This window comes from Vicugna pacos, chromosome 35 (genome assembly GCF_048564905.1).
Source record: "Vicugna pacos chromosome 35, VicPac4, whole genome shotgun sequence".
Taxonomy (NCBI): domain Eukaryota; kingdom Metazoa; phylum Chordata; class Mammalia; order Artiodactyla; family Camelidae; genus Vicugna; species Vicugna pacos.
Window position 1 is genome coordinate 4,720,842 of NC_133021.1, and position 13,498 is coordinate 4,734,339.

The following is a 13,498-nucleotide window of genomic DNA, read 5'->3' on the forward strand; positions in this document are numbered from 1 at the left end:
ATTAAGCTTTCTTAGAGGGAAAGCCCTCAGCCTCACCATTGAGTATATTAGCTGTGGGCTTTTCATATGTATCATTTATTATGTTGAGGTAGTTAGCTTTTATTCCTAGTTTGTTAAGGGTTTACATAATTAAAAGTGTTAAATTATGTCAAATGCTCTTTCTGCATAAATTGAGATGATCATGGATTCCCTTCACCTTTCTTCTGCTACTGTGGTATATTAAATTGATTAACATTTGTATGTTGAACCATTCTTGCATTCCAGGAATAAATTCCACTTGGTCACAGTGTATAATACTTACAAATGTGCTGTTAAATTGTCTGCTGATAATTTCTTGAGAATTTTCATCAGGGATATTTTTCTGCAATTTTTATAGTGTCCTTGTCAGGATTTGGTATCAGTGTAATGGTGACACCATAAAATGAGTCTGGAAATGCTCCCTCCTCTTCAATTTTTTGGAAGAGTTTGGGGGAGAATCAGTGTTAATTCTTCTGTAAATATTTGGTAGACTTCACAAGTGAAGTCTTCTGGCCCTGACCTTTATTTGTTGGAAGTTTTTTGATCATTGATTCAATCTCCTAACTAGTTTTGGATGTTTAGATTTTCTATTTCTTTATGGTTCAGTCTTGGTAGGTTTTGTGATTCAAGAAATTTGTCTATTTCATCTGAGATAGCCAAATTGTTGGTGTACAATTTTTCATAATGCTATTATAATACTTTTTATTTTTGTAAAATTTATTGTAGCATCCCTTCTTTCATTTGATTTTAGTTATTTGATTGTGTTTCCTTTTTCCATAGTCAACCTAGCAAAAAGTTTGTCAATTTTGTTTATGTTTTCAATAAAACAACTCTTGGTTTTATTGATTTTTCTCTGTATCTTTTCTGTTTTCATTTTGAGTATCTCTGCTTGAATCTTTATTATTAACTTTCTGCTACTAGTTTTGCATTTAATTTGTTCTTTTTTAGTTTTTAAGGTGTAAATTGTTGATTTGGGAATTGTTCTTTTTTTAATATAAGCATTTGCAGGTATAAATTTCCTTCTTAGCACTACTTTTGCAGAATCCCTAAGTTCTTTATGCTAGGTTTTCATTTTCATTTGACTCAGTTTTCCTTAATTTTCTTATAGTTCCTTCTCTGACCCATGGGTGGTTTAAGGGTGTTAATTCCTCACATTAGTGGATCTTCCCAGTTTTTTTCTGCTACTGATATTTAGTTTCATTCCATTTTGATTTAAAAGATTATTTGTATGATTTCAATCTCTTTAAATCTATTGAGACATTTTTGTGGCCTGACATATAGTGTAACCTGGAGAATATTCCATATATACTAGAGAACAATGTGTCTTGCTGTTTTGTGAAGTGAAGTTTTCTATATATATCTCTCTCAGGTTCAACTGATCTATAATGTTGTTCAAGCTGCCTATTTCCTTATTGACCTTCTGTCTTGTTGTTCTACCTATTATTAAAAGTGTGTTATTGATGTCTTCTATTATTATTGTAGAGCTTTCTACTTCTCCCTGCAATTTTGTCAATGTTTGCTTCATATATTTAGGAGCTTTTATGTTTGTTACATATATCATTATAAACGATATTTGTATAACAACTCAATTGAAAATTAGGCAGGAGATCTGAATAGACATTTTGCCAAATAAGACATACAGATGGCCAACAAGCATGTGAAAAGATGCTCACCACCACTAATAATCAGAGAAATGCAAATCAAACCCACAATGGGGCATCACCTCATACCTGTCAGAATGGTCATCTAAAAGAACCCAAATAACAAATGTTGGCAGGGATATGGAGAAAAGGAATCCCTCATATGCTGTCAGTGAGAATGTAAATTGGTGTAGCCACTGTAGAAAACAGTATGGAGGTTCCTCAAAAAGCTAAAAATGGAACTACCATTTGATCCTTGGTGTATATATATAGATACATATATACACACACACATACATACAATGGAATACTAATCAGCCATAAAAAATGAAAATTTGTCATTTACAACAACATGGATGGACTTGCAGGGTATTATGCTTAGTGAAATGAGGCAGACAAAGACAAATACTGTATGATATCACTTATACATGGAATCTAAAAAATACAACAAATTATAAACTAGTGAATATAACAAAAAAGAAACAGACTTATAGAGAACAAACTAGTGGTTACCATGTTACATTGTTTGTCTTTGTGTTGCTTTGTTAAGTGACTGTGCTAGTTTGTCATCATTCAGGATCATCAGGGTGTGCTTAAATAACACATTACTCAGAATAATTGAATCATCTTACATTTTGGAACTCATAAGAGTTTCTTCATTTCTAACATATGAGAGTTTTCTCCTGCACAGTGAAAAAAAGGTGACAATTAATATATGTATGTTCATGTATAACTGAGAAATTGTGTTCTACAGTGGAATTTGACACAACATTGTAAAATGACTATTACTCAATAAAAACATTTAAAAAGAGAAAAAGAAGAAAAAAAGAAACTTTTCAACACAAAATAAAGCACTAAAATATAAAACAGAGAAAAAAAAAGAGTTTTCTCCTGGATCCACCTCCCTGTACTCACTTGAAACTCTCATTTTAAAATGTTGCTTTATGGTTTGGTTTGAAGTTTCTAACTCTGGTCTGTATTAACTTTTATATCTTTTCCTTGTTTAAGTTAATCTAAAAAGAAAACTTGAAAAAAAACCCTCTGGCAGCTGTGATACCAAGCAGAATTATATAACAATAAAAGTCTTACAAAAGATGAAATGCATTTTTAAACACCTGTAAACAGAACTTACCTGCATGAGGTATGGTTGCTAAGCCTAATGTATGAATTTTCCTTGCTTTTGCTTTGAAGTCCATGATGCTGAAATAGCAGAGGGTGTTGTTGTTTTGTCCCTCCACCTCCATGCAGGTGGTCACCCTTGGTTGGGACAGAGAATGACCAGTAATACACCAGACAGGAGATCGTGTCTGGTGTGAAAGTGATGATCATGTCCTATGCTGGGAAGAAAACAGTAAAGGGAGCATTAATTTACAGCCTTTATAGTTATGGTCAACAGACATGCCAGAATTTCATTTTCAGCAGTAGATTTTTTTTAAGATTCAGAAAACTTAATTCTTTCCTGTAAACTGAATATAGACAGTGAATGTCTTAAAATCTTTGAGCAACTGCTTTAAAGTAGAACAGTTATTTTGCTTTTCACCTTTAACTTAAGGGAATATCCAGAAGTCCACTGGCAGTTCAAAAGCAAGGGCTTGATCCTTGCCTATTACATTTTTTAAGTACAGTAAACATAACTGTAGACTAGGGTACTGTGGATAACTCAAGAGCTACTTGGATATGTTATATGAAAGTTATGTTATCAAAAATTAGAAATATCATGAAAATCAATCAACCTTGGAGATCAATTTGGTATAATTTATTCTTTAATAATGTATATTTAGATAGCCATTTTGTATATGTAACACTTATGAAAATGTTGGCTTTATATAACTCCTTTGTAGATAAATGATTAAAAATTGGTTTTTAATCATTTACTTCTTAAAGATAAAATATTAATTGCATAAAATATATTTTCCTTCAAATTCATAATTTTTCCCTATACTATCTTCACTTGTTTAGATAAGTGAAACCACAATCTGATTTATTTTAAACACTCAGTATTGCTTCTGTCTGTTGCTTTATTAGATAGCAAGAATTCTTTATTATTTTTAATATAATATACTAGCAGGAAACTATACTGGGATTCTTCCATTCACAGAGTCAAGCAATGATACCTGTTTTGTTAGATCAAGTGTCTAAGCCTCTCAACTTCCAAAAGATTATATGGACAAAGTTAAAAATGTCATAAGAGATCAACTAACAAAATTTACTGTGGTTAAAAGTATAAATATGGGTTAATCTTAAATTCAGATATAAAGCTTTTATGAATAACATGAGTTTTCTCCAAAATTTTTTAATTTGGGCTATAAACCCTCCAGTAAAAAACTGGTTTGAAGGTAGAAGAAAGTCGAGAATAGATTCAATCCAAATTCTATGGTAATAAACAAAGCTAAATGTTTCAGTCATTTTTTGAAGCAGAACATATATGTTTCTGCACCATATGATTTTAGTAGTATTCATCTGAACATACGGTTTAGACACCATGAGACCACAAGCCAACAAACAAGATCTTAGGCAAAGCAAGAAAAACAACTAAGGGGATTTTCTATTGCAAAATTTCCCCCAACTAGAACTGTAATAGAGAACAATTCTGATGCCATAATGGATCTGTTCCTTTACTTTGAAGCACTGTGCCTTGTTTTCCAGGCTTAATCTTTCTGGCTCTGCATCTTTTGTAAAACAACATTGCCTTTAGCCTAAAACCTACAGGAAAGCCTATTCTTGGGGCTCTGACCTTTAAGGATGTTAGCACTTCTGAACTTATGCAGAGATGGCAAGTTGCAAAATAGGGAATAACCATTGTTTTGTTGGAGGTTTACAGGGACACCATAGCCTGACCCACATGGATGGCTACAAGAACAAAGAATGCCTGCAGCAAGAAGTTTGCACAATCAACCACACCCCCTCTCCTTTTTAGTTTAAAAGGATCCTGAATTCAGACTTGGGCAAGATGGTTCTCCAGGACATTAGTCCCCCATCTTCTTGGTCTGCCAGCTTTCTGAATAAAGTTACTATTCCTTGCCCCAAAACCTCAACTCCTGATTTATTTATTTATCACTGTTGTGCCATGAGCAGAACAAGTTTGGCCTCAGTAACAGAACCAGCTGTGTCATTTCCTCTGATGTGAAATCTCTCTGGGTGTACACGTGCTTGCCTGGTGGTGATGGTGGTGGTGGTGGTGGTGGTAAGCAAAAATATTTCACTTCTCCTAGATTTCAATAGGTTAAAATTTCCTGTTATTTAATTCAACCCTAGACTTTTACAGAATCACCTGCAGATGTGCTTCTGGAAGCTACAAAATTTCCAACAAGGAAAACAATTCTATTGTCTCCTGGCAACATAATTTTCCTCAAAGTTAAGCAGCTCTGAGACACACTGCAGGAGTACAGATAGATGCACTGTGATTCATTTCCCATGTTGTTCCAACACAATTTTCCACTTATATCAAAGTAAATTAAAATCGGCCTTCAATAGCAAATGCTCTGGCATGATACAACAATGTCAATCCCACTTATTTATTGAGCCAGAGCAGGTTTAGAATAAATGATTTGATACCAAACTCCTGCTTGATGCCCTATCTTCTCCCTGGTGGCTAATTTCTTCTTCTTATTTCCTTAAAGTTCTCCTGTTATGGGAAGTTAGCCTTTACTATGCACATTTGATTGGGAAGGCACAAATTAAATATGTGAGGGGATGACATACATGTTTAATTCTTACTTATACATATATACAAGCAAACAAGACCTGTGTCTTGGAAGATGTCATTTCCTAATGTGGGCAAGAGGATGGTCTATAGTACAATCAATGATCTAAAAGCAGTCTTCTATGGTATAATAAAGCAATGCCTGAGTAATAAGGCAGAACAACTCCTGGATATCAATCAGTGGCACCAATCAGTGGGTGCACGTGTGTACACAAACACACCCATGCACACGGAGCAGCCTTGGAGACACTCCATCTGTGCTGATGGAGCAAAGCCATGTTGGGGTGATGAGGAAAAAGTGCCTAATACAACCAAACCAGGACACCTGAGTAATGGGTAATAAGAATCAATTGAATTTTCTGGTTAGCTGAAGGTCAAACAAAAACACTTTTAATTTTAAAAGCTGTTGCTAAAAATTTTCTTAAAGCACAGAGCCTACTTTCCTGCCTTGCTTAGTGTCATATGACATATTAAACATGACAGATTCATACTTCTCTGAATGTGGAACTGGAAAGGCCTCACTGTCATATTTCTGAACATTATAATGTCTATGTTTTGCAGCACAGTGGATACTGACAATGGGGCAATTTGAGTGAATGGGAATGGACATAACCTAGCAGTCATTGACTGTGTGTGATTTGCCAGCTTTCTCCAAAAAGTAGGGGTAGCAAGCAAATCCGATAAATTGAGGGTTCTTCAGGTGGGGAGTCAGGTGGGCTGACAGCTAGGTGGTCCCAGGAATCTTGTTTTACTGTGTAAAATTGTGATTATGATCCAGACAGTGACATATTGTCAAATTCTTGTGCCTGTAGCTTTGATACCTGGCCAAGTCTGTGCAGCCAATTTTATCAATGGTGCATAATGAAGATAACTAACATTCCCTGAGGACCAGGTTGTGTGACTTCCATGCATTGACTCACTGAATTCCCTAAGCACTCTTTATGGTACATAACAGTCTTAAAATATGTGGCAGGGAATTATTCTGTTTGCAGATGATAAAATGAAGCTCTGAACTGTTGAAGCCTGGCCCGAAATCATGCAGATGGAAATCTGCCATGCTGGGAGCTGAGCTCGGGCCAGACTCTAAAACCTGAAGTGCCCAGCAAGTCCCCTCACTCAGGAACCTGGCCCACAGCCACTGCCAGGCCCTGTTCTTCTTCTATGACTGCTCATGGGAAAATGCCAGGGACTCAGGGCCAGTGTGACTTGATTAAGAAATTCAAACTGGCACAGCCTTTTGTTGGGGACTGTAAACTGGGAGTGAAATTGGCAGTGAAGTAAGGGAGGAAACAGCCCTGGTTGTAGGAGTATTTCTAGGGAAGGAGGTTCCCTGATGGACTGGCATGGGAGTCACTGTGGTTGTGAGCCCCCTGTTGCCCTGTGGGTGTGGAGGCAGGGAAGGAGAGAGACTCTTCAGACTGGTCGTATTCAATACAGTTTGTTAATAGCTGAGTTCTGTTCCCTCACAGCTCAGATATTCAGGGCATGAGGATGCTTAGCTAATGAACAACAGTGGGTAGTAAAGGCCAAGAGTGGGGTGGGGAGGAGAGATGGGACCACCCCCTGGAAGAACCTCTGCCCCAGGGAACCAGGAAGGTAATGAATGTTTGGGGATGCACAAAGTGTTTATATGGCCTCATCAGGTAATTCCCACTTTAAACTGATAGTCTGGAATATACAGTAAAATATAGTGGAATGACTGCTCTTATTTTAGGTTCTACAAACCCTTAAATGGATAGATTTCTATCTCCATTATACAAGCACTGCTGGGTAACCTTTACAGTCATGAGAGGATCAAAAGATTGAGTACTTATTAATACTATTACCATACTTCTACTGAATTAACACTTCAGCAACAGTATAATGGCCACACTTCTTAACAACTGCCTCTGTAAGAGGTCTTGTAAGTCACAAATAATAATTATAAAGAAAATATATTAAAAATAATAATTACAGTTACAACAACTATGTTGTTTATAATGATGATAGTGTTAGCATCTCCCTCTCATATTAAACAATACCCAACACTGGATTCCTTAGGAAACACCTCTAATGCATTTTTGGACTTTTCAAGGTCTTCACCCTGTGAAGCCTTTTTACTCACATTGGTCCAACACAGCCAGAATTGCTGTTCCTTGCATGATGGGCAGCCACGATCCGACATCCTGGGCTTTTTCTGGCACCATGCAACTCTACTGGGTAGTCAAGTTTCCACGTGTCCACTCTGATTTTCAATATATTGTTCTCCAGAACCAACAGAGGGGCCAGTGGAAAAGAGGCCACAAATAAGGTGGTGAATCCAAGCTGAATACCTGTTGAAGGAATGAACACACATCATGAAGTGGTGGATGGATGGAAAGACAACATATATTCCTTTACTCCTGTAAAGAGAGAGGGGCAAACGGTGAACTAAATCCCAAAGAGAAAAGACATTCATGGTAATAATAATGTTCAACAGTGAAAGAATCCAAACAAAAGGCAAATATAAAATCTCTCGGAAGAAGACTCATTACAACCTGTTTCTTTCACGTATATACCCTTAGTAGGAATAACATACTTAAAAATCTTTAACCAACCGTAGTTATTTGCTGGTAATAAACTTGGGAATCTTGAAGCATATTATTCACTCTCTGTGTTGAAAAATACAATCTTGGAAGATGATTTGTAATTGAGTATTAAAAAAAGAATATTGTGGATTTATCTAACAATTTAAATAGGAATAAGGAATGTACCTTTGGGAAAGCTCTGCATAGAGAATGTTGGAGGAAATATGCTGCAAACAGGCAAGTGAGCAAGCTCCCTTGAGTCTGGGAAGGTGAGTGCAGCACATCCAGATGGTCTATGAAGTTATTACAAGTCACAGAAAGGTATGCAATTAAAGTGCCTTCATAAGCAAAATATCCTTCTTCAGGAATTTTTATATTGATATTTCTATGGTCTGTGTAGTCACAGGAAGTCAAAGTTATGGTGGTGGCTTGGAAGTTCTTTTCTCTTTGTCTGTAATTTACATGGCGTTGTTACAGATGAGGCAGCAGTGACCTGTAGTAAGCTGTTCCATGTGGTGGGGGAGCAGTTAGAAATAATAAGGCCAGAGATCTAAAAGACTTTTAGACCCTCCCCTTCTAACTGGCAGACCTTTAAAGTAAACTAGCACAGGTATGTAACTAAGACAGTGGATGAGAGGCAAATTTATGGTCCCTTTAGGGTTACTGCTCAGTCAAGGGATAGGGACCACTCTGACCAGGAACGGCAAGACCCTGGATGGGGTGGATGAGTAGGAGGAGCTGACATTTGCTTCTAACCTGAGAGGCAGGGGTGTGTTGCAGAAAAGCAGACAGTGTTGGAAAGATGCAGCAGCTCCACAGCCCAGAAGGAGCTGTCATATTCAGGGAGGTCAGAGACGCAAGAACCAGAGTTAGTGATGCCACAGGGTCAGCAGCATGGCAGCAGTGATGTCAGTATCTGTGTCCATAACCCACCTAACCCTACATGAACTCATCTGCCCACAGGGGCCAGGTAAGTAACAGAAATGTGTGGAGTGGGTGCAGTTACTGGCAAATTGGCAAGTGGATATCCTAATGAAATGCACTGCTCACAATCACCATATTGGAAAGAGGGCCCCACACTGTCAGATCTCCTTCTCACTCAAGAGAAGCCAGAAATTAAGACTTTATTAGCAATCAACCCAGTTCAAATCCCAGAAATCATTTATAATGAAAACAAAGGCACGGACTACTTAGAAATAAATTAGTTAAAAAAATTAAAATGGTTCTGATAAATGAGTTAAAAAAAGAAAGAAAAAAAAGATGATTGAATGAACAGTAGAATGCACCATACTCTTCATTGGGCAAACTCAAGTTTGGGGGACATAGCACACCTTTTCTCCAAAATAAATTTAGAATCTGAATGCAAGTTTAGTTAATAATCCCAAATGGATCTAAGAAAAAAAGCTGAAAGGTGATCCTAAAATTCTTCCAGAAATATACACAAATAAACAAGTAAAATAATGAGGAGGGATGTTTGAACTGGTAATATTAGGGACCTTCTGGAAAAGGATAAAATAGGACCAACTCTAGGAGGTATTAATCTATGGTCATGGAAACAGTTTAGAAATAGTGCACTGAGATTATGAATGAAACAGAATACATTTCAAGAACAGACGTGGATATTTATGAGATTTTAGTAATATTATAAAACTGACACTTCAAATCAGTGGATTCAACTACTGGAGTAATTAGCTAAATCATTGGAAGTCCTGGAACAGTATCCTCACTTTTGACATTAAAATAAATTCCAGATAACTTTTTTAATTAAAAAATAAAACGCCAGAAAAAAAAAAACCAACATGATTTAATCTGTTCAGATATTCAAGCGAGAAGAACTTTCTAAAAAGCTTTTGGAACAAAGACCAACAACAACAAAGGCCTAGCAACTCAGCAAGGCCAGAAACGCCCACTGTAAAACAAAACTAACCCTCACCTGACCCTCTCTCACGGCCCTGTATTGATCTTTGATACTTTATACACTTTCTTCTTCCCTTTAAAGTCCAGTTTCTTGGAGAAGTACCTGTGCTGATGACTCCTCCAGGGTTCAGAGCCCTGCATCCCCCACGGCCCTCACCGTGGCACTGAGAAGGAGTTGCACTGTCGGTGGCTGCAAGTTCCAAACCAGTGGGCATTTTCAGTCCCTGTTTATTTGATTACCAGGTAGCTTTTGCTGTGGACAAATATTTTCCTCTCTGTGGAATGTTCTTTCCCCTTGATTTTTGTTATACTTAAATAAAATTATAAAGCCCAGGCAGATATACACAGATCTGTTTTTTAAAGGCTACCTAAGTATAGTTCTCTTCCTCCATTTCCCCAGTCTTAGCAATTAAAGGTGGGCTTTAGCTCTTGCTTTTTTGCCCTGCACACCCACCTCTCTCACTATGCTCCTTTTAGTCAGTGTTCAAATCTCTCTTAAGCCAGGTTACAGCCTTCTCTGTGTTGCCTCAACTAGTTTTCTCCCAACTGCTCTGCTGTTCTTCTTTCTCTTGGTGGATTCCTCTTTCCAATTTGCCATGTACATGGTCCTTTTCCCCAGGGCGTTATCTTCAACCCTCCGCTTGGCAAGACTGAGTCGCCCTCACGGCCTCACTCACAGCTCCTCTGAGTTCCTGACTGGTGAATCCAGCTTAACAATGGACATCACCCCTCAGATGTCCCATAGACACTTCACAGACAAAATGCCACACACAGAACCATCTCCTCGAAACCAGCTCCTCCCCTTACACTCCCCCTGCAGATCTGCTCTCCAGATGGGTCACTGGAAGTTCATCTCAGCAGCTCTGTGCTACCCCACCACGCAGTAACCTCTGCAGCACTTACCGCATCTGCCGCCCTCGTCTCTATCCCTCTGCCCAGCGCCTCTCTGCAGGCGTGTGCCACTAGTTGTCTGGGTTACCTGGGGTGGCCCCCTGAAATATCCTTTCCCCCCCAAGTATGGGCCTCCCCCCAAAGTATTATCTTCCATTCTGCTTCCAGAATAACCAGATCTTCTTCAACATAAACATTATGCAATTCTCTTACTCACAAATATTCCAATATATCCCTGTTTCTTTAAGGATGTATCCTTAAAGAATGTATTCAAGTCTAAGTACACAAGACCCATCGTGACAGAGGCCTTGTGCACCTGATATTCCCACCTGTGGATCCTTTGTTCTAGACCTACTTGTTCTTCAGTCTGGCCAAGCAGCTTCATGCCGTGTACTCTTATATGTCTCTACCTCTCTGAATGAAGTGTCCACTCCCTCTACCACATGTTAGAGAGCTAACTTCCATTCACCTTTCAAAATTCAGTTCAACTATCTCCAGCTGTAGGAAGTCCAATTTGTGTTCACCTGCTTAGCAATCCATCAACTACTCACCATGCCTCATTTGGCCTGGAGAGTGCAGACACCAAGTCTTACCTGTCTTGGTCTCCCCAGCAGTTGATACAGTGTTTGGCAAAGCAGGTGCTCAATGTTTGTTGGGTGGATAAATGAATGAGTGAGTAAAGAGATGAGAGGTCTACAACTCCCCCCAGTTACTCAGCTGCCATTTTGGAAAGTTCATTCTGTGGAGTTAAGGAAATGTCAGTGCAGCGGGTGGGCAGACAGAGCAGAGGTGAGGGCGTGGGGGAGACAGGCCTGGTCCTGGAGAGCGCAGGAGAGGCATGGGTGGGATAGCACTGGAGAGAGTGGGAATGAAGGGGGTGGGTTCAAGGAGACTTTGAAGAACAACTGATATTAACTGCAGTAAATTAAAAGGAAAAAATACTATATGAAGTGAAAATCAAGTTAACACAGCACAGGTGGAAGAAGAAGTACCAGAGACAAAGAGCTCTTATTTCATCTCTCACTGCATTTCACTTTTGGCACCCACCCTCTGGGAAGGCATCGCCAAATTCTTGAGAGACTGGCGTTTGTGCTGTGGGTGCCCTAAGTACAAAATGGTATCTTAAGACTTTCAGATTTTAAGACAGATAGATTATTACTCTTATGTCTCATGTCTGAGTTCTCAGATGGCAGGATCATTCGCTGGTGGGGGGAGAGCTATTGTGGTTAACAACTCAGGGTTACTCTAATAATCTCAAAGGATGGTGGGAAATTCACTAAAACAAATTAAAGAGAAATTTAACTCAGAAGAAAACATATGCCATGTAGAACCTTGTGGGGGCCGTGGGGGCAATGTTAGCACCAACTCATCTAACAGTTGTATGTGAGTGTGTTGAAACTCCAAGCTTAAGTCACTTAGTCATGTATGAGAACCAGTGTCCAGGTTGTGGTGCTCTGGACATGGATGGGAAGATGCAAAGACTGACTACTGCCTCTGACAGGATCAGTCCAGCCAGGGAGCACAGTGGACACGGACACGATCACACACCACCAAGACAAGAATCAAGTGCAATTAATGCCTAGAGAGGAGAGCAGAAAATCTGTAAAAAGTGGAGGGGTTCCTGCCAAGGCGTGGCAAGAATACTTCCAGGCAGAAAAGCAGAGAAAGATACTTCAGGCAAAGGAGACTAGGGTTGGTGGCTGGGTGCGAGGACTAACAAAGCATGGGTGGAGGGCTCCAGGGTCATCTGTCAGAAGCTGTTCCCCTTCAGCACCTAAGAGACATAAGTAAAAAGGCAGGTAGGGTGTCATTAATGAGCATGGGGAAAACTGGGAGGAGGAAACTCTGGTCAGGAGATCACCATCAAAGGCACTTTATTTTAGAGGAACAAAAATAATTCAAAAAACACTTGGAAATTCTATCTCTCATGAGCCAAAAGAACAAAAAATAGGTTTCAATCTAGCATTGAATATAGAATAACAGACTGCCTACTCTCAGAAATTGATTAATTTTTCTAATTCATTAGGGAATTTTTAGATAACAGGAAAACTAATAAGTCTGAAAAATCTCTCTAGAATAGCTGTTACTCCATCCTTTTTTGCAGGGTAGGGGGAGGCTGAATTATTTAATTGGCATTTTAATGAGACTATAATGTTCTAAAAGTCCTATAAATTTCTCCCCAAAGCATACAATTTTTCCTTTCAATGCCCTTTATTTGACTTAACTAGAACAATAAATTTTCTCCAAGGCTTTTTTCGTGTGTGTTAAAATAACAAATGATATGCTGCCCCCAGAATGTTGTTATTATTAATGCTGATAATAGCCCCAATAAGAAATATTTACAATTATGACTCATTTTGGAATAACAGGACATTGGCTAATAGTCTTTTTGAAAATAAGCAAAATAAATGAACATAACTTCTACACCAGGGACTGCAGCTGCACCCTTAATGGAACCTGGTCATGAAACACAACAAAAGCAAAAATGAAACTCAAATCAGACACCAGGCCACAAAACATCGCTGACTGAAGATGCCACAAGATGACTTTTCACTCACCGAAGGAACCAGATGTGTTTCCATGTATAATGTATATTTTTAAAAGCAATTATTTTACATATAGAATGTGATTTAGGAAAAAGAAAAACTCTCTCTATCTGTAGAGTTATAAACAGGAAGCACAAAGGGGTGCCTTTGCAAACATGAACCCCCATGCATAAATGCAAAGCCTATTGACCAAAATCCTTTCCTGTTCTCCTAAGTTTAAAAAAAAAAAACTAATTC

At 38.5% G+C, this 13,498-nt stretch overlaps 1 pseudogene; it reads right to left on the bottom strand.

Annotated features, from left to right (window-relative positions):
* Positions 1-1,760: 1,760 nt before the first annotated feature.
* The window catches only part of LOC102539641 (anoctamin-6-like), a 52,167-nt pseudogene continuing 40,429 nt past the window's right edge, over positions 1,761-13,498 (bottom strand).